Consider the following 19,295-nt stretch of genomic DNA (forward strand, 5'->3'; position numbering starts at 1 on the left):
CCATCATCTGTCATCCGTCTAGTTTTCATACCGAACCAAACTGTAATCATCTGTCAGTCCGTCATGTTATTTTAACCGTGCTTCCATCAGTAAACATCAAAGGTCCTTTAGTCCGTCAATCCGGAAAAAAAACAAAAGGTCCAACAGATGAAAAATCCATCCATTATCTGAACCAATTTGCTCAAACAGCTTTACACTCACATATATTTCAAATAGCCTACACTTATTTAAATCTATCAAACTGTAAGTGGGAGCCTGCTGCCGCTTACTTCAAAGTTTTGCTTACTTTAACCAGAATCCTGTATCACATTGTTGCCAAAGGTACAATCCTAGTCCTTGTACAAACCGAGTATCCAATAAAAATAAATGAATGTTTTTTCCTTCGAGTTCGTCTTCTTTTTAACTGTTGGCAAACAACTTTTGGTGCATTACTGCCACCTTCTGAAATGGAGTGTGGGCCCACAAAATACCGTTTCACAACCTCCTAATCTTATTCTTTCCGAAAATGAAATTTACAATGTAACTCACAAGAACTTCTCTGTAAAACTGTCTCTGTTTACATAGCATTTATTTATTCATTACTTCTTAGCTCATTCATTAGCCAGCCTGACTAACTCATGATTCTCTCTTTGGTGCATACCGCTACCTGCTGTGTGTATACAGTCAATGCAGTCTGGGTCGCGTTTCCATCTCTCTTCAGCGAAACGGGCGTTGTTCAATAATGGACTCTTAGGTCCATTCGGATTTGACCAGGTTAGCAATGATTACACAGACGGACGAAAATGCACTTCCATCTGTGCTTAGTCCGTTTTGGGGGTTTTTAAGGTCCCCGTCTATCGTCTAACGTCATCAAAACGGTCATTTCAACTTGTTTGAAATACATTTTTCTTATCTTAGATGAAAAATAGTTGCTTGTCTTCCTTCAAACGTTTTGGTTCACCTAATTTGCATAATTCAGTCAAAATCAAATCAGTGACTCAAAAGGAAATGCTCCAACAACTTAATCTAAAGTGTAATTTCAGAGTGAAGTACTTGCATTGATGAAAATCTTAAAAATCCTTTCCATGTCTTGTCCTTTCCGTGTAATGTCATGTGGGGGTCCTGTTTATTCAGAGATTCATTAAATGTTACTGCTGCTGAGTATCCCTCATTACAAACACTTCATTGTTGACCAACATAGAAGCTACAGAAAATAATTCATCCCCTGATGAAGTTCAATGCTACCGAGTTCTGTACTGCATCCACCTTTTGATAAAAATGCATTCAACTCACTCAGTGATTTAATCCAGTCGAGTCTGGCACTCAAACTTCATTAGATATTTCCAATAAGGTTGTGAAAATTAAGAGCAAGCAATCATTCAGTAGCATTCTGGCAATTCCTGGCTCATATTCAACAATCTCAAAAATATTTCCACGATATTGTCTCGTTGGCTTGCTGATCCTATTCGTCATCCAGTGTCAGTAAATACACATAAAATAAAAAACATACAAGCGCATAAGTGGTCTAAACTTTCTAGGGCTGCTACCTTGTGACTTTCTGGTCGATTCGTTTTCAGCGCAGTTGGAAGAATTTGTAAATACACTGAGAGCACACACATTCACACTAGGACACACATTCCGCCCTGAGCGTCCTGCTGTCTTTCTCAATAGCAGTGTCTCCTGTGAAGGGAGATGTTGTACTTGTATCGCTTGAGTCCTCCGTCATCTCACCCATCCAAATAATCATCCAACTCAGAGCTGAATGTGCCTGCACCAGTCCAATTCAGTGATATTTGGAACCCGGACCACCGACAGGTAGCAAATACAAAATGTGCTTCCAGCCCACAGAGAAAAAAATCCGGATAAGCTTTTGATTATGTATGACTTTTCAAGCATGGATAAGGTGCGCACCACTATGCGCATTAGAGTAAACAGCAGCGTGAGACTGAAATCAATCAGACCATGACCAACAGCGACATCATCTGAAAACGGCCCCCACAGAGGAAAAACATTCCTCCATTCAACCATATCATCTAAATGACTGTCCACCTCCCCTCCCTCCCATACTCCCAGCATCCATGTCTCGACACAACTCCAGAGGAGGTCGCCATGTTCTGCTCTAACCTCAATCTAGGGAGAACATTGCGTCATGGGACTACAGAGAGTTTGAGGCTTTGTAACGGAACCTAGGCGGACCTTTGATTAATTCCAAGCTTTTACAAGGGAGCATCAGCATTCATGTGTCTTCACCTCCCTTGATTGATCACAAGCAAAAGGGACGCCTAGGAAACAGGTACCTCATCATCTTTCACATCTATGAGAATTTTAAAGCGAGCAGCACGTATGGGTGAAAAATCATTCGTCAGTCACTCGCCTTGAGCAGGTAATTGGGGAAGATATTGCGGAGAATTCGCTCCTCGCAAAGTCACAGCCAAGTCACAAGCTTTTTCCCTCCCCCTTCAAAAGACTGACACCAGCAGAAACACACTTTGCCGAAGGTTTGATAAAGCTTTTATAATCTTCGTTGATCCTGGGAATCAAGAAGGAACTGAAGGGATCTTAAGATCTCTGAAATTCCTTGTTGCCTTTCCTATATGAATCAATTGTAAGGGGAATGCAAGCATTATGTTATTGCTGGCCCTTGGGGAGTGTTCATGTCTTGATCACTAAGAATTTGTTTTCTCGTTCCTAGGAGGCTGCGCTGTCGGATTCATTCCGCAGCATTGTCAGCTAATGAATGGTGCACGTCCATCGGCTGCCACACACTCGGTCTGGTGAGAAAAGCCCCCATGGGTGCTCATCTTGGGGGTTCTCCCACTCTCATTAGGAGGGAATCAAAGGCAAGTAAAGGCTCACTGATCATTTACCACATTCCCTGTGTGCTTTTGCCACTATTGGGGGGAAGAGCGGTTTTCCTAACACCAAATGATGATAAGTAAACTTCACAAAGGCTGAATCCCTGATAGGGTTTGATGGGAGTGACATCTACTTGTCTTAGAACAGTCTTTAGTAGCTATTTCTGCAGTCCTGGCAAAACATTACAACCAAGGCAGCAATGTTTTGAAGCATGTTCTAACATCTCTCACTTTCTCCTTTACAGCACAGATACATTCTTTTTTTCTCCCTGTATGGTATTCCGTCTGTGCTATAATGTTTCCTGTCACACTGACTTTTGTATTATGTGCATAAATGTGTGGAAGTGTAGTTGAGACTGAATCACCAACACCTCTGCTCATTACAACCAATATAGAAAGAATTGTTTCCACGCAACCTGTAGAGTTCTTGAAAAGGAAGTCAACCCCCCACAAATATTTGCAATAATATGTTCTATGCACTGTCACTAGTCTAAACATGGAATTCTGATTAATAATGTGTTTGTGGAATATGAGTTTTTCGCCATCTCTGGGGGAGGCCATTTTATCACTTCTGTCAACTGAAAATTACATCAAAGTTGCCCAGGGCTCAAGTAATGACCAATCACGGCTCACCTGTTTTCTGAAGCTGAGACATATGTAGTTGTTACCTGAGCGATGAGTAACTAGGATGTCATTTTCAGCCGACAGAAGTCACAAAATGAGATGAAAACGGGTGGATATTACTGCTTAACTCATATTCCACAAACGTAATATTAATCAGAATGTAATGTTTCAACTAGTGGTAGGGCTGAACGATTAATTTCATTTTCAATGTGACTTGAGAAAGCACTGCGGAGGCTGCGTTTTAAATGGTCATTAGGGAGGAGGGGGATTCACCAAACGCTAAGCTAATGCTGCCGCAGCTAAGGCATGCTTGATCCTTTTCACCTCGCATGGTTAAAACTTTCGGCGGCGTGTGATAAAAAAAACTTGTACGTGTGTTGTCTATTTTGTGATGTTTTGGCTGCCGTCGTTTGTCAGAGTGCATGTGTAAGGGAGTGTCCGTTATGCCGTGTCTCCAAAATTTGAGCACACATCCACACACAATAGTGTGCCGCTACTTGTGACACGACCAATAGAAAAGCATCCGTGCAAAGTTGTCAAGCGGTCGAATGCTAAAAGGATGAATTCGGCCGTATTGTTTCGAACCAAAAGACGACGAAAAGATGTTTAACGATGAGACACCACCAAGTGGTGGTAATGCCCTCTGGGGCTTGATATGATGTCATAAGTAGGCATTATATTACTTTACCTACTGTGTGGCATGTGTGATGTTAGGAAGTGGAGATCGGGTAAACTTTCATTTTATACATGTATGTTTTTGTACAGGTCTCACATTTCTATTCTCTGGCTTTTGATCCGATCAGAGACTGACAGTTTTCGGCTTTTTTCCGGTGTCTATTGTACATAGTGTTTTGTGTTCATTTATTGCTTTCACTTGTTGTATTATGGCTATTTTGTTGTTGTATGTAAAGTGCTTTGTTACAGCTGTAGCTGTTGTGAAATGCGCTATATAACTAAAATTGTATTGTATTGTATTTCACACACATCTGAATTAAGGCAGCCATCTTGCTTTTAACCCTTGACCTCACCAAGGACAGCGCACCATACATGGCCATTGAGGGGCATACTAAACGAAAATGACCATAAAAGGTCAAGACTTCAACAACAGAACTTAACTACAACTCACACAAAACAAAGGTACTTCTACATTAATTTATCTCAACTATAACAAAACAATTTACTTTTATTCCACAGACAAAAATAAGTGATTGACACAAAATACAACTGCTTTCAGAGAAAGTGGCTCCAACACTGAGTAATTTACCTTGTAGAATACGGTGTTTAAAAGTGTCTCAAAAAATAATTGCAGATGAAGACTCAATAATGATAGCAGTTGTGGTTTTGTGGTCTCAGTCTCACATATATTTTCATTAATTTAGACTAGTTTGTATCTTACAACACTTTGCCAACGTGGACCTAGGTTATTGTGTTCATTTAATGATGTTGATCTATGTTGGTTTGGTGAAATTGAATTGACGACAAGCTTTATGCTTGCTGTAATTGAAATTCCTTTTTTGCAGCAAGCTACCACTGTTTTAAGGAGACAGTAGCTTTTTTCTTAATATTCTGATGTTATGGGGCCCTGAAAAACTGGTTGTTGCCAAGTGCAGCAGCTAATGGAGATCTGAATAAAAAAATGAATCATTCGATTACTATGCCCTAGTGGCACGCTGGATTTTAACTGCAGACCCCAGATAAAAGCAGATGATTAAGCATGCCACTGCCATTACGCTAGTGAGCCGCAAACTTGGATGGCACAAATGATATAACTATCGTTTCAAAGAGGAAGGGGGGGGGGATACATTCTCAACTTGTTGTGTTTAAAAAAAGTGTCTTGCTTCCATCCTGTCTTTCACTACATCTTCAGCCAGAGTTTCTGGGCAAGATTTCTTCAAAGGCCACACATTTGTCCCTCTTCTTCAACTGCATATTCTCATTTTGCAGTTTTCTTTCAAATATACCCTCATGTTTCTGGCTAGAATAAATCTTGTCTAAAATCACCTGTTCCCCTCTTGAAATGTCGTTCGTCATGTACCTCGGGGTCGTCTCGCGCTAAATGTGTGAAAACGATTTACTGAATACTGACACACACCAGAAAAAAAAACAGTTTGTGTGCATAAAATATCACTTTTCATGTAATGTTTTACAAATAAAAACACAGAGCAGAGAAATGCAAGCAAAGCGAAAAGTCCTGCGTTCATTCACACGCTTCATAGCTTTTAAAACAAGCAAACAGTCATGACATTGACAGCCAATTGCAGCCTGATGCAACGCTGGTGTATAATACATGAGCTTTCCACGTACATAAACATGTCTGGCACTGATCAGAGTCATTACAGTCACTTAAGGCTCTTCATATGCATGTATATGTATGTGATAGCATTCATTTCCCACATTAGTTTTTATGTGTTCAAAGAGGGGCTTTCGGTGCACAGCTTTGCCTCTTGAGAATTGACCCAGCTATCAGAGTTGAGTGTATCAAAACCTCTCTGTGCCCCCTGTACCATCAACAAATTATATATAGATGTGGCAGACCCACTTTTCTTGCTCTTACAAAGACATAGTACATGGCGGGCTGCAATAATCGATATAACCTGAGAAAATAGGTCATAAATCCAAGCAAATGTATTTCCCAGAGGCCCAGTAGAGTCCCATGGTGCCACAAACATAAACATTAATAGGTACTCTTGTCTAGAGCGTACAAATGAGCCTTTTGCAAAAGCACAAACGGCTCACGTCCTCTGGTTATGAGGCAAAGTACTTATTATCAGCGACTTCGCATAATAAATGGTTGCAATCCGGTGGGGCTTTTGTAGCCGTTCAAGCTCATTAGAGACGCGATGAACCGAGTGGAAATAGCACATATGGGCGGTGAACAGGTAAAAATGTTCTGGCCCCGCGGGCTGGTGTCGCTGCTCGGTGTGTGACAGACAGACAGTCAGTCCGTGGGCTGCTGTTCCTCGGTCTCCGGTGACGGCTGCTTGTAGACAAGCGGGGTGGGGGACGCACACGCCGTCTGTTCCGTGTCCTCGTTGGCGCGTAAAACCAGTCCAATTTGCGCCATAAAAGTGACAACCTTCTCGTTCGTTATTTGTTTATAATCAATAAATACTTCAAACATGTACACGTACGGACCGACGAATCATAGCAGGTTGTAAATCGCCAGTTGATTTTAGACCCAAAGAAGATGGAACAGAGCGCGCCAAGTGGACAGGTCTCTTTTAACAGTGGATTCGAATTTATTTGTCTTAAGACTTTCAGTCAAATGTAAGGATCACAGTGATGTCATATCGAGTAATTTAAATAGAAAATCAAATCCAGTTGGGACGATCTGGATTTCCCAAATACGCAAAACGCAGCGTCAAAAACACACATGAATTGCGATTAATTCGCTATAGGTTTACGTTAAACAAAGTGTCTGTGCAGCATCTTAAATTAAAATGATTAATTTCCTACGGAGTGAAGGTGGGAGCAGACAGAAAGAGGTGACAGCCCCAGAATTCCGAACGAGAGGAAACTGGGTCTGATCCTCAGTCAGTCTGACCTCTGCTAAACATGTTCATAGCGACAAGAGAGACGCGCAATTAGTTGGAAGAACCGGTCGTTCATTTACCTTAGACGGGAGATCGTGGCGTGATAGTCTCAAGTTGCCTCGCTCGCGTCAGTATGCCCCGCTCCTCTTCTCGGTCGCGTAAACCTGAGTCCAACCAACAGGGACGCTCACACACATACACAAACGCACACACACGCAGGCTTGCTTGCTCGCTCTCGCTTGATCGCGCTCTCTTTCCCCTTTTCCTCTCTACCAGCACGGCTGATAATTGAGCGTTCATATAAAAAAAAAAAAATGGTGTCAAACAGAGGCCACTCTAAGATGTGAATTTAAGAGATGCTCAACCTTTGTCTTACCACCTTTTAGTTAATGCGTTATAAAATAGAATTATAATTATAATAATGAAACACCTTGCTTTTGGACAAACACTATTAAGCCATTTTCATCTCTGAAAACTTCATTTTGCTATGTGTTCAAAATGTTCATGTGGAATAGCCTATATAATAATATTTACGAGGCCGGTCAGAAAAGTTCCAACCACAAGTTTTCCCCCTTCAATCACAAGCAACCAGCATGTCAACAAAGAGATCCTGTGGCATTTGCTTAACTCAGACGTAAGAAGAGGTGCGAGTTGTGGCAGGACAGCTGCTTCATCATGCCCTGAGCATCCGACAGTTCCTGGCAAAGAAGAACCTCCCTATCCACTCAATCCGTCTCTGTTATTTTTTTCTTCTTTCTTCATCATTGCGACCCGTTTTGAAGATATGGATAACATCAAGATGGCTGTGACAACAGAAGTGAAGATATTCTGGAAGAATCCTTCCAGGAGTGCAGGTGGAAGGCATAGCAGAGAAAGTGGGCTGGGAAAGTGGGTTAGGCTCAGGCTCCAAGAGAATTACTTCGAAGTATAAAAACCTGTAGTTGGAAGTTTGTATTTTGTTCTGACAAACATCAAAGAAAAGGCATACCATAATAGGCTAGTTGCTTATGCATACATGAATACATAAACATATTTTCATGCATCTTACCAATACACAGTAATAGCAACATGTGTAGGATGGCATTTTTAGTTTAGAGGCTTTTGATACACGCACACACACACGCACACTACATACAGTTTGATGTATAAATTTGATTGACATTTACAGAGAAGTATTTATCAAAATGTTCATTACTGAAGTTGTACTTTTTTGTACAGCATCATTTTGAGCACTGTTTCTACTATTTGAGCTTCTTTTGAAGTTAAATAAGTTAATCGAAATATTAGAAACAACTCTTAGCAAAAGACAGTGGAGCTCTACATCAGTGCAAACTACAACCATAATATTAAATACATTGTTCAATTAATAAGTGGCCCTGCCTTAGTAATTAATTGCCAAAGTCAATCAAGTGGGAATTATTTTGTAATTTTTTGTATAATTTACAAAATTTTCAAAGACGTTTGAAACTGAAGGCTTTATTTATGGTAATGAAAACTGAAGCAAAGCCTCTAGGTATCTACAAATAAAAATGTTATTCACAATAATTGACCTGCAGACCATGTTATTATGAATGTTGAAAGGCTGATTCCATTAGTGACAACTCAGTAACTCATAAATGAACCTTACATAATAGAGCAAACCTACTCTCAGGCATAGTTTATTTGTGTTTTATAATAATTTCAGTTCGTTTCAAATGTGTGGGCTTCCAAACATGTGACATCTCACCAGTTATTGCTGTGCATTTTGGGACCCGGAAGTAGCAGTATCCCATGTCTTATGCCGAGTGAAATTTGAAGAAAAAAAAATATATATATATATATATATATATATATATATATATATATATATATATATATATATTGTAATGTCCAAATGAAAGTCAAATTTATGTTATCAAAGCAAAAAAACAACCTGATTTAAAGAAAATAACAATCAAAAAAACTCTGCTATTGTCCAAATATCTTTAGACAGTTTGTTTCTAATGGATACTGAGTACAGGTATTCATACTCAGTTTTGCAGATCATTTGACAGAAAATATAAAGTATGTAGAACAGCTAAAAATGGGTGGAATGCAGTATAATTACAAGTGGAAATTAGCTCATTGATATTTATTTTCTGCAATAAGTCGAAGATCATTCCAGGTTGTACCCCACTTCCCGCCCAAAGTCAGTCGGTACAAGCTGCAGCTCATCGACGACCCGAATAATGAAGTCGCAAAGACGTTTTATGACTGTGTTTATAACTTTCACCAAGCAAATTAATCTATGAATTGTTTGTTGATTGTCAAAAGTCACCTTTTTCTTTCACGCTCACTTGCTCCACTGCAAGATAGTGTGTGCAGTGTGGGTTCATTTACTACTCCGTTTTTAAATGTTCATGTATTAACAATACAAGAAATTGGACACTGGACATTAACCCACCCAAAATGTTTATAACGTATGATTTTGCAAGTTGGAATCAGGGCAATCAGGGAGATGATGTTAAATACATAAATACCATTTAACAAAACCTAATCCATTTAGTGTCTCGGTCAGTGATGAATAAATATTACATCGATTCACTTGCCATCTGAAAACATCCTGAGTCTAAAATTATAGTATAAACTCATTAGAATGTTCCGTGTTTTTCACAAGATTAAATTGTATTTAAGAACAAAACTGATTATCAAATAGAAAAATAACCAATAAGAGCTTCAAGGATTCGTTAATGATGAAGTGTGTCAATCGTGACAAATCACAACCTTTTAAGATGATGTTTTATTCACAATCTGGCATCTCGTGTCAGTTCTACCTCATGCATAATTAATACTACATCTACTTATTCAAAGATCAGTTACAAACAATCAATAAGAATGGCTTGGTGTTGCTTAGGTGATGTGTTTTTATTGTAGGCACTGTTGAGTAACGGGGATTTAAATATTCAAATAGAGCAGGTTTGTGTTTTAGAGACATCCTTCAGACTGTCATTCTGATGTAAAAGCATGGATGATATCCAACACGCAGTGGCTGATGTAGCCAAGGTCAAATCAGTGCAATTTATTTTTTGGGTGTTCTGCCAGGTGCCATGATCAATCAATCATTCAAACTTTCAGGGATTTTTTTTTAATACCCAAAGCAGAAGCTCCCTTGAGACAAATACAAATGAGCAAAGTGTTATGCAGGAAAACAAGAATTATACTACGGTAATTTGGCTGCTGTTGAAATGTTGTTGAGATAATATTTAATGTACTTGCGCTTTGTTACCTTTACACCGCATGACTTCATTTCAACTTGCACACATCTAAGAAATTATTGGTAACCTTTGATTAAAGAAAGAAATACCCCAAATTACTAATAAATAAAAATGTACTGAATGGTATACAGGTAGAGTATTTTGGCTCATCGAGCTGTCTCCTTTGAAGGGTGCCTTCTCGAGAGTCCTTGTATCAGCTTCATCCACAGATTTTCAGTGGGACTTAGGTCAGGGTTCGACATTTGTTTTTTTAGTCATTCCTGGATACTATTAGTTGTGCACTGGACCTTTATCCTTTTGAAAGATCTGTGATCAGTGGCTGAGGCCAACCTTTTTAACACAAGCCAGCGCATTTTGTTCCAAAACACCTTGGAAAGAGAGATTTCGTTCGACCCTGCGTAGATTGAAGACACCCTGTGCCCAATGCAACAAACTAACCCCAGAACTACTTGAGCCTTCTGTTTCATATTAGGTACAGTGTTATTTTCTTTGAATAATTCATTTTCATGTCTGTGAAAATAATTTATTTGGCTTACCAAAAGCTCATTCAACAAGGTTTGTAGCTTGTCAACATTTATTTTTCTAAATTACAGTCTCATTAGTTTCAAGTTAATTTGGTGATCATTGTGGGTTTTTCTTTGTTCAACGGAAGGTGACCAAAATATTGTCAAATATTGTCTACGAAGAAAAGGACACTTTACTGGTACCGACTGTGAAAGAGTAGGTTTGGTTCTGTTTTGGGGATGCATCGTTGCATCCTGCACATGAAAATATGTAAGGCACGATAAAATCTCAAGACATTCGGGTGCAAAATTTGTTCACAGGATCAGAAAGTACCATCAAAAGTTGATATAGACATACGAATGAGACACCGCTGAGGGCAGCCGATCGGTTTGAGATTATCTAGGGTTACTAAAGGTTGAGTCTGACAAATACTAGCTTACCCGCACCAAGAACGCTTGGTCTAAGCCACAGGTCATGGGTCCTTCTACAGCACTTATGTCAAAGTCAAGGAGAAGTTTTTCTACGGCCCCTGGGATGATATTGCTTTAATATTAGATCCGGCCCGCAGACCGCAGCAAGCCGGTGTGGGTAGCAGATGTGATCGGGTCCTTCGCGCCTGCCGATGACGTCACGCTTTAAAATATATTGTAGCGTCTTCCAAGAACACAGACGTAGTTTAATTATCACGTTTTTATTAGTCCAACCGGCTACTGTGGGCCGCAGCCGACGCCAATACAGTATGCCAAAAAAGAGCAACGACTCTCCTCTTCGTCCTCCGCTCCTCTCGCTCGCATGCCCTCCCATCCAGCGAGCCGCGCGATGCATTCACCAACCTCGGAAACAACACCACCCCGGCAAAACAAAAATTCGACCACAACACAAATAACCCAATTCATTACACTATTTCTGTAATATATTACTTTGCATCTATGTTTGCCACCCGCTGGCTGTTGTGTTTGCTAAATATAAGATTAATTAACAAACATTACCGCTACTTTTGCAAGGATCGTCCTTCAGTCATCTACGTGACGACTTCACGTCACTGTTTTGTAGCTTTCAGAATCTGATTGTGGTGAAAAATTATTTGGAGTAAACCACGCTTTATTAAGAAATACTTCACGTTAGAAAGCTCACGTTGTTTTACTATTAGTAATTGTTGGCTTTTGATAAATTCATTGAGTTTCGACGCAGTGCTGAGATGTCCCATGCGGTGAGCAGGCATTGAACGCTCCTCGAGCGCTAAGTGTTGAGTGAGTGACGTGTTTCTTTTCTTTTTCCTCCTTCGACACAGCTCGTAGTTTGTTCGTGCCAGCAAACTCAGTCGTTGCAGATTGCCTGTGTTTCACAATGTTTGTTGTGTGTAGATGTTAAGAGGTGAGTTTAATCATTTAAGTTCGTGTCAGGTAACTGCTGTACATAATAGCCTAGATATGTTCTCGTGAGTGATGTCACGTTGATGAATAATAGTTAGCAGAGCTGGGCAGTCCGTCCCTGGGCCGGACCGGTCGGACCCTCCGGCCCGGCTGGATGCCCATTTTTGGGGCGGGGGATGGGGGCTGACCAATTTTTAAAAAGGGCTGGACTAAGCATGGCCGGAAGTGGATTTTAGTCCGGCCCACTAATCGGCCCTCATGCGTGTGACGTGCTCGCGAGGCGGCCAAATTTCATCTCAGCCTACTCTGTGAAAAGCTTCTTTTTACGCTTCTTTCTACTCCCGCAACAGCGAGAGCGACAACTGCCGCATCGATTCACGTGACCGACGCATTGTGCTGTTGGCGATTGGTCTGCAACACATGCTACGCACACATCAGGAATTGTTGCTGCTCTGATTGGTCCATTATGTCACATATCTCGTGATGACATACAATTTTCCACACGGAGGAGAGAATGCACCACGCAGCTCGTTGCTGCTGCAAAGCAAGCTAGTTTGGCAGCGGCGTATGTTTAAAAAGAAGCTACTCACCCACGTTCCTCCTTAGCCGCCACCTTCCAGATCGTTTTCGCAATAAAATTAAATGCATCGTCTAGTCATCTCGGTCCCTTTATGGTTGTAGCAGGCACGATATCCATTGTTGTCGCTGTCTTTTTGAAGAGACACCCCCCGACTTTGAACGTAACTGTTTCAAAACAACTTGTGTCCACGAGTATAGTCAAGCTGCGCGCAGCACTCAAGGATGACATTGCTACATCAAGGTGGACTTCATGCACTTCTTCCGTCTCGTCTTCCCTACTTCCGAAAATACACTGTAGCAAACTTTCTATGTATAGTGGTTTGATGGTATGCTTTTATTTTGAAGGCCAGGAAGTGTGAATGAGGGGAAGTGTCGAAAATAAGTAACTTGTTGACTGCGACTTCTGGCCGTCTGTCGGACCCAAATAATTATACATACAATACGACAAATCCAACCCCGGGGCTCGCAATGCAAGTAAGCACACGCATTTGGGTAAGTACTCCTGGTGCATTTGAAGCATGTCCACAGCAGGATCGAATAGTAAATTAGCCAGCTAATGATCCTTAAAAAGCATGTGGCGTTAGCATCTCTCCCGCGGCGACGTCAATCACGGACGGGGGGGCGGGGGTGGTGCGACAATGTTTATGAATATGGCCGGATGGTCGTGGCCGGAAGAGTACCCAGGTCAAGGGTGGAGGGTCGCAGCCGGACCGGCAAAAAAGGGTCAAGTGCCAAGCTCTGCTACCTAGTTATTTCGGCTAGTGTGCTAACTATTCTAGTGATGAAACGTGTGAATGTGTGTTGTATGTATTGTTTGGCTGTTTAGTTGCTTAATGCAGTGAATTGTAATGTTTAGGCATATTGTTAACTAGTGTATGTGCATTGGATGATGTTGCTAGGTTATTCTTTGTTTCAGACCAAGTGTGTCAAGTCGAATACGGGCCTGTGTTCTCTGACAGGAGCACGCACCACATCCATACCTTGCCACTCTAAAACAGAGTCAGCTGGAGACATCATACCAATCATATGATCCTCTCCGTTTTACTTCACATTATGTACAGTTCATACAATCTTGCAGCCCGAGTCAACCAGAAAATTGTTTCCAGTTTGGCAGGAGAAAAGCAAAGCTGGACATCAGATCCAATCTGGGCATTTTAAAAGATTTCAATGAACATTCTATCAGTCCAGCCCTCGGCTTGTAGCAAAATTATTATTATTTGGCCCTCCGTCCATTTGACTTTGACACCCCTGTTCTACAGGATAAGACAGAAAACACTATTGAACATCTGTGGATGTGTAGAAGGTGACCTTCAAATCTGAGAAAGATGGAGGAGCTTTTTTGCAGGGAAGCCGGCCAGATAGCCTGTCTCAATTCTCAGAGAAATCATTTGATTGATGTGATTGCCTCCAAAGTTTGTACAGCAAAATATTAAATTCAGGGCCGACTAACTTTTTGTCCATGCCAAAGTCATTAGTTCATCTGAAAAAAAATTCTGTTGGACCACAAAAATGCCAAGTTATTTTGTTGTATTTTGTTTTTTCTTTAACAGAAGAGTATCAACAATTTAGTCCTTCTGTCTATGTCAACTGATTATGAGTGAAATACAATTGATGTCGCAGGGTACATCGTGGTGAAGTGAAGGCAAAAGCATGTGGACCCGAGTGCAGGGAATCAGGCAAGGCTATGTTCACACTGTAGGGTGTGGTACCCAATCCGGATTTTTTGTTCAATCCAATCTTTGTATGGAATCATTGACATTACAAAAACAAATGTGACTTCTCTTGTGAATGCAACATGCGCACAAAGCATGACGTTGAGTGACGTGCGCTAAAAGAAAAAAAAGACGTCACGTGGCGCAGTGTTCATGGAAGTAAATATGGTCCCCCGTGTAGGGGCTCATTTAATCTCATATCGCCAGAGTAGCGAGGCGGGAGGAACTACAGATTGGGCTCATTTTATGTCTCTTAATTGCAACGTTCTTAGATTCTAGCAAGGTTAGATGTTTTGGAGACAAAGTTATAGAGAGCAGACTTAGATGGCTTGGACACGTTCAGAGGAGAAACAGTGAGTATATTGGTAGAAGGATTACGAGGATGGAGCTGCCAGGCAAGATAGCTAAAGGAAGACCCTAAGGGAAGGTTAATAAATGAAGTGAGTGAGGACATAAGGGAAGTTGGTGTTAGAGAGTAGGATGCAAAAGATAGTCTTAGATGGAAAAGGATGACATGCTGTGCTGACCCCTAACGGGTAGGGATGTAATGATATTCAAATGTCACGATTATATTATCATCAGAGGTAGGCATGTTACAAAATTTTGCTGGTCCGTCATTTATTATCCGTCAGCGGCCAGGGTACCGTTGGTCCGGTGGTCCGGTGGAATGAAAGACTGAAGGACTGATGGATTGATGCATGCGGTTCATGGCAATTACATTGAGGGATGAAAACCCACGTCCGTCACCCGTCTGTCCGTCTGTTTTAAAAGGTGTCTTGGCCTTCGTCACTGGTCAGCAAAACGGGCGTCCGTCAGTGACAGATGTATGGGGAGCCTCCTAAAAACACAGTATACATGGTGTAGGAGAGAAGTAGAAACAACTCTTTGGAAATGCCCACCTCTGAATATCACAATGTTGCGTAGAAGTTGACGCTATAAAAAAAAGCTCACGATACTGCATCAAAAACTACGATATTGTAAAAAAAAAGCTCATGATATTGAACAATATTGTGATTTTGTACATAAGAGCAGTGACAATGACGGCATGTAGGGTTGCCAACCGTCCCTTGAAAAACGGAATCGTGCCGTATTTAGGAAAGAAAGTACGCGTCCCGTGTTGAGTTGTAAAGGGACGCACTTTGTCCCGTAATATCGTCAGAGTGAAAAATAATGTGTAAAATGTCGATGGAATTAATGGTACAACAGTTATTTAACACACCACCTCCGCAAAGGCTAACTTCAAAATAAAGCTGACCAAATAATACATTGCGTCATTGATATCAATGCAACAGCCTTAGTAAGAATTTTAGTTTGAAGTTGACCTCCGTGGTGGCGGAACAGCTAACTTGACTTCCGTTTTCGACGTATCAATTTGCCACCTACATCAACGCAACGTCATCCCGAAGCCATATTCACTAATCAGCCGCGAATTTAGGTCGCTAACAAACCGCTAGTTAATCACGCTGTCATTGTATGATATGGCACAAGTCTCCGGCGTTAGTGGCAAGGAGCTGTTATGGGAAACAAGTGCCTGGCTGGTACTTCAACAGCTGTTTCTTTCTTTTTTAATTTATTTTTTATTTTTCTAGATTACATTAGATTATTTTGTAATGCGCTGTCCAAGGTGCCATAAATCACACTTCAAGGTCAAAAATATCAAATAAAAACTTGTCTTCATTTATTTTATAAAAATACTTTTGCTCATTAAATAGTTTTAAGGAAGCAATCAGTTCAAAATGTCTGGCAGAATACTTTGTTATTTTTTACACTGTATTTTATACACATAAGAACATTATTATTTTATATGTGGTACAGTGTATAAAGTAACAAGGTATCCTGCCTTATATTGCGTTCTTAAATCCTAAATGGCCATATTAGACATTAGGAGGAGTTTTTTTTAATGGGCAAAAGTGTTTTATAAAATAAATGGAGTCAAAGTTCTAATCATCTTTTTTTCCTTTTTTCTTTTGCTGATCCGAAACACAATCCGATCTCTGACTCAAAATCCATGACTGACCACTGACCACTAGTGAGTACCAAAGTCAATCTCCTGGTACTAATGTGAGTAACCCATGAAAAAAATGATGTGTACCCCTGTTAATATGGTAATGTACAATGAATGTCTGCATTGTATGGACAAACAACATATAATAATTTTGGGGTGGAATAAACAAGTACAATTGATTGACAAATATGTTAAATAGATTAATAATACATAAAAGTAATACATTGATGAATAATAGATAAAGAATACACACACAGCCTTACATTAACTACAAGTTCAAACAGATATGCATAATTTTTACTGTACAGGCATTCGATATACTACACTTAAACTCTAAATATAGTAAAGAGTAAGTGGACAAATATGTGAAAATGTTCTGCTGAACTGATTAAAGGTGAGCTCATTTTAAGCTTCAACTATGACATGTGTTGCTCTGTGTTTTACTCTTCAGTTGTCAAAGACGTTTCTGCCAAGGCAGAAAGCTCTTTGCCCTAGGCACATATTCTGATTGGATAACAATAGAACCTTCTAAATTATAGATTAATAAATATATTATATATATTAATTAATTGCAAATATCATTACTTTATCTTGAGGATCAATACTTAAAATTGAGCACTATGGATCGGAATATCGATATTTTGGTATCGATACGCCCATCCCTCGTTGAAGGCAGTCAGGTCGGCCGTCCCCGCCGATTAGGTGTCCCTTATTTAGTTTTCATGGAGTTGGCAACCCTACGTCCATGTGCTGGTGTTAATATCGTAGTATTACAAAGATGATATTGTAGCCATTTTAATACCGTGATATTGCCGTTATCCTACTAATGCTGTCCCTACTAATAGGACAAGGTGAAAAGAAAAGGAGAAGAATGCATCTTTTCTTCACCTACCTATGCCAGCAATGTATAGTGACAGGAAAAACAACGCACTTTGTAATACTCTTTCACTCGATGGCAGGGTGTACAATAAACCTGTGTATCCATCATTATTTAGGTATACAGGATATACTTTTTGTGTTTTGGTGGTGTGCTGTGAAGTTTTCTAATGTAAATTGTCTTGCCTGAATAAAGGCTGAGAAACAATATCAGAAATTGCTTTTGGGGGACTACACACTGTTGCGTTTTAGATTTTGTATTCTATAATGATTTTTTTTTTTTTTTTTTGCAAATCTATAAATGCATATCCAAGCAATTTCAAAGCTCCTGATTCATTGATCTCTGAATTTTGTGTCATTTATCAAGTATTTTTCCTGATAATTGGAAGTTGGGTTTGAAATCTGCTGACAACTTTTTGATTTGTGTAATGGTTTACTAACTGTAACATGTTGATGTACACTTTTGTGTCATCATAGTACTGGAAGCCCTCCTGGTTTATCGTGAACATGCACACTGAGCCATCAGCTGACTACACTAATGAATGTTACTCAGGCCCTCTTCTTCGTCATTATCATCATCATCATCACTTCATTAGCCCATTAGCTCCACTGCATTCACTGAAGACCAAATTGGATCTTCCATCCGTCTCTCGCTCTCTCTCTCTCTCTCTCTCTCTCTCTCTCTCTCTCTCTCTCTCCTTCACTCTCTCTCTCTCTCTCCCTCTCTCTCTCTCTTTTAGGTATAACTTCTAAATAACATTTATTTTCTTCCAATGCTTCAGGTATCCTGTATTCACTTTACATTACCCTTGTAGATTAACTCTAGCTGAAGTCCTTTGAAATAGAGTGAGAAAAGGAAGGAGACAGAAGTGTGATCATTAGAATAGAAAAGAAGAGGGACTGCATAACAGAATCACAGTACAACAGGCCAGCCAGACAATGGAGCATGAAAGCATTTATCCACTCACTGAGGGTGGGTGCGTGCATGCGTGTGCATGCGTGTGGGCGTGTGCGTGCGCGTGCATGCGTGTGTGTGTGTGGGGGGGGGGGGGGGGGGGGGCGTGCATGCGTGTGTGAGAGAGAGAGAGAAATCATTGGGGTAAGTGTCATTGAGAAGAAATGCAATCACTTCTTTGCTTTATTATTGAAGTGCATATTGTGTATATCTACCGTAATGTGTGTCCATGCACTATTTCATTCGGCATCCTTTCATTATTTTTTTCCCTCTGGCCAGTGAGCCTGGATGGATAGACCACTTTTTTTTATAACCTGGAAAGTCTGATGTGCCATGTATGTTTGGTCAGGCAAAAAAAGTTGGCCGGGCTGTACAACCAAGCTGGCTATACCATACACAGAACAAGAAAATCACTTTTAGGCATTTAGGCACAGTATCAAGAGACATGTGCCACAATAAGCCTCATTCTCAAATTCAGCCTGCGCATCTTTTTATCATTCTTCTTTCTCAGCCTTTATACTTGAGTAACCATGTCTCACTGCATTTGAAAGGTTGACTTGAACTAAATTACAAGAACCTATATTTTCAGTAACCCCTCATGGTGTCTTGCCATCAACGATGAATTGGATGTTTTTGAGATAACAATTTCAAAGACTTCAACCTTCACTCTGCTGCAGCAATGGATTGAATTCTACTTGGGGGTTGTGCTCACAGCCATGAAAAATGACATTTAGAAAAATCAACAGCAGTATCTCTTCCCAGAAACAGCAAAACATGATACCGCATAGCCTGGATTTCAATTTGGTCAATTGTTAAGAAACATTATGGCCAAGGTAGTTTTGGTCAAAGTTCAAGTACAAGTGCATTTTCATTACTCCAGTTTACGCCAGTTATTTTTCAATCAAACCTCCCCCCCAAAAATGCACTATCCAAAAATGTCAGGGATATTTGGCTGCCAAGTGAAATTTCACGAGCACCCTAAAATGCACTATAACCGTTTTAGGTAATCTTTTGAATGCACCATTCATCTTTTCAACATTTCAGTATGTTTTTGCCTTTGCTGTTCT

The 19,295-nt window shown here is 40.3% G+C and overlaps 1 protein-coding gene across 5 annotated transcripts in view; it reads right to left on the bottom strand.

Annotated features, from left to right (window-relative positions):
• cdh24b (cadherin 24, type 2b) overlaps positions 1 to 7,194 on the bottom strand; it is a 224,422-nt gene extending 217,228 nt beyond the window's left edge. For 4 of the 5 annotated variants that reach the window (XM_086042936.1, XM_086042937.1, XM_086042934.1 and 1 more), the window contains exon 1: positions 7,072 to 7,194. The gene's annotated coding sequence lies outside the window, so the exon portion shown is untranslated. The remainder of the gene's footprint in view (positions 1 to 7,071) is intronic. The other variant, XM_086042935.1, reaches the window with a different exon arrangement.
• Positions 7,195 to 19,295: the final 12,101 nt, after the last annotated feature.

This window comes from Filicampus tigris, chromosome 10, assembly GCF_054856515.1.
Source record: "Filicampus tigris isolate MCC_2025a chromosome 10, RoL_Ftig_1.0, whole genome shotgun sequence".
NCBI classification, from domain to species: domain Eukaryota; kingdom Metazoa; phylum Chordata; class Actinopteri; order Syngnathiformes; family Syngnathidae; genus Filicampus; species Filicampus tigris.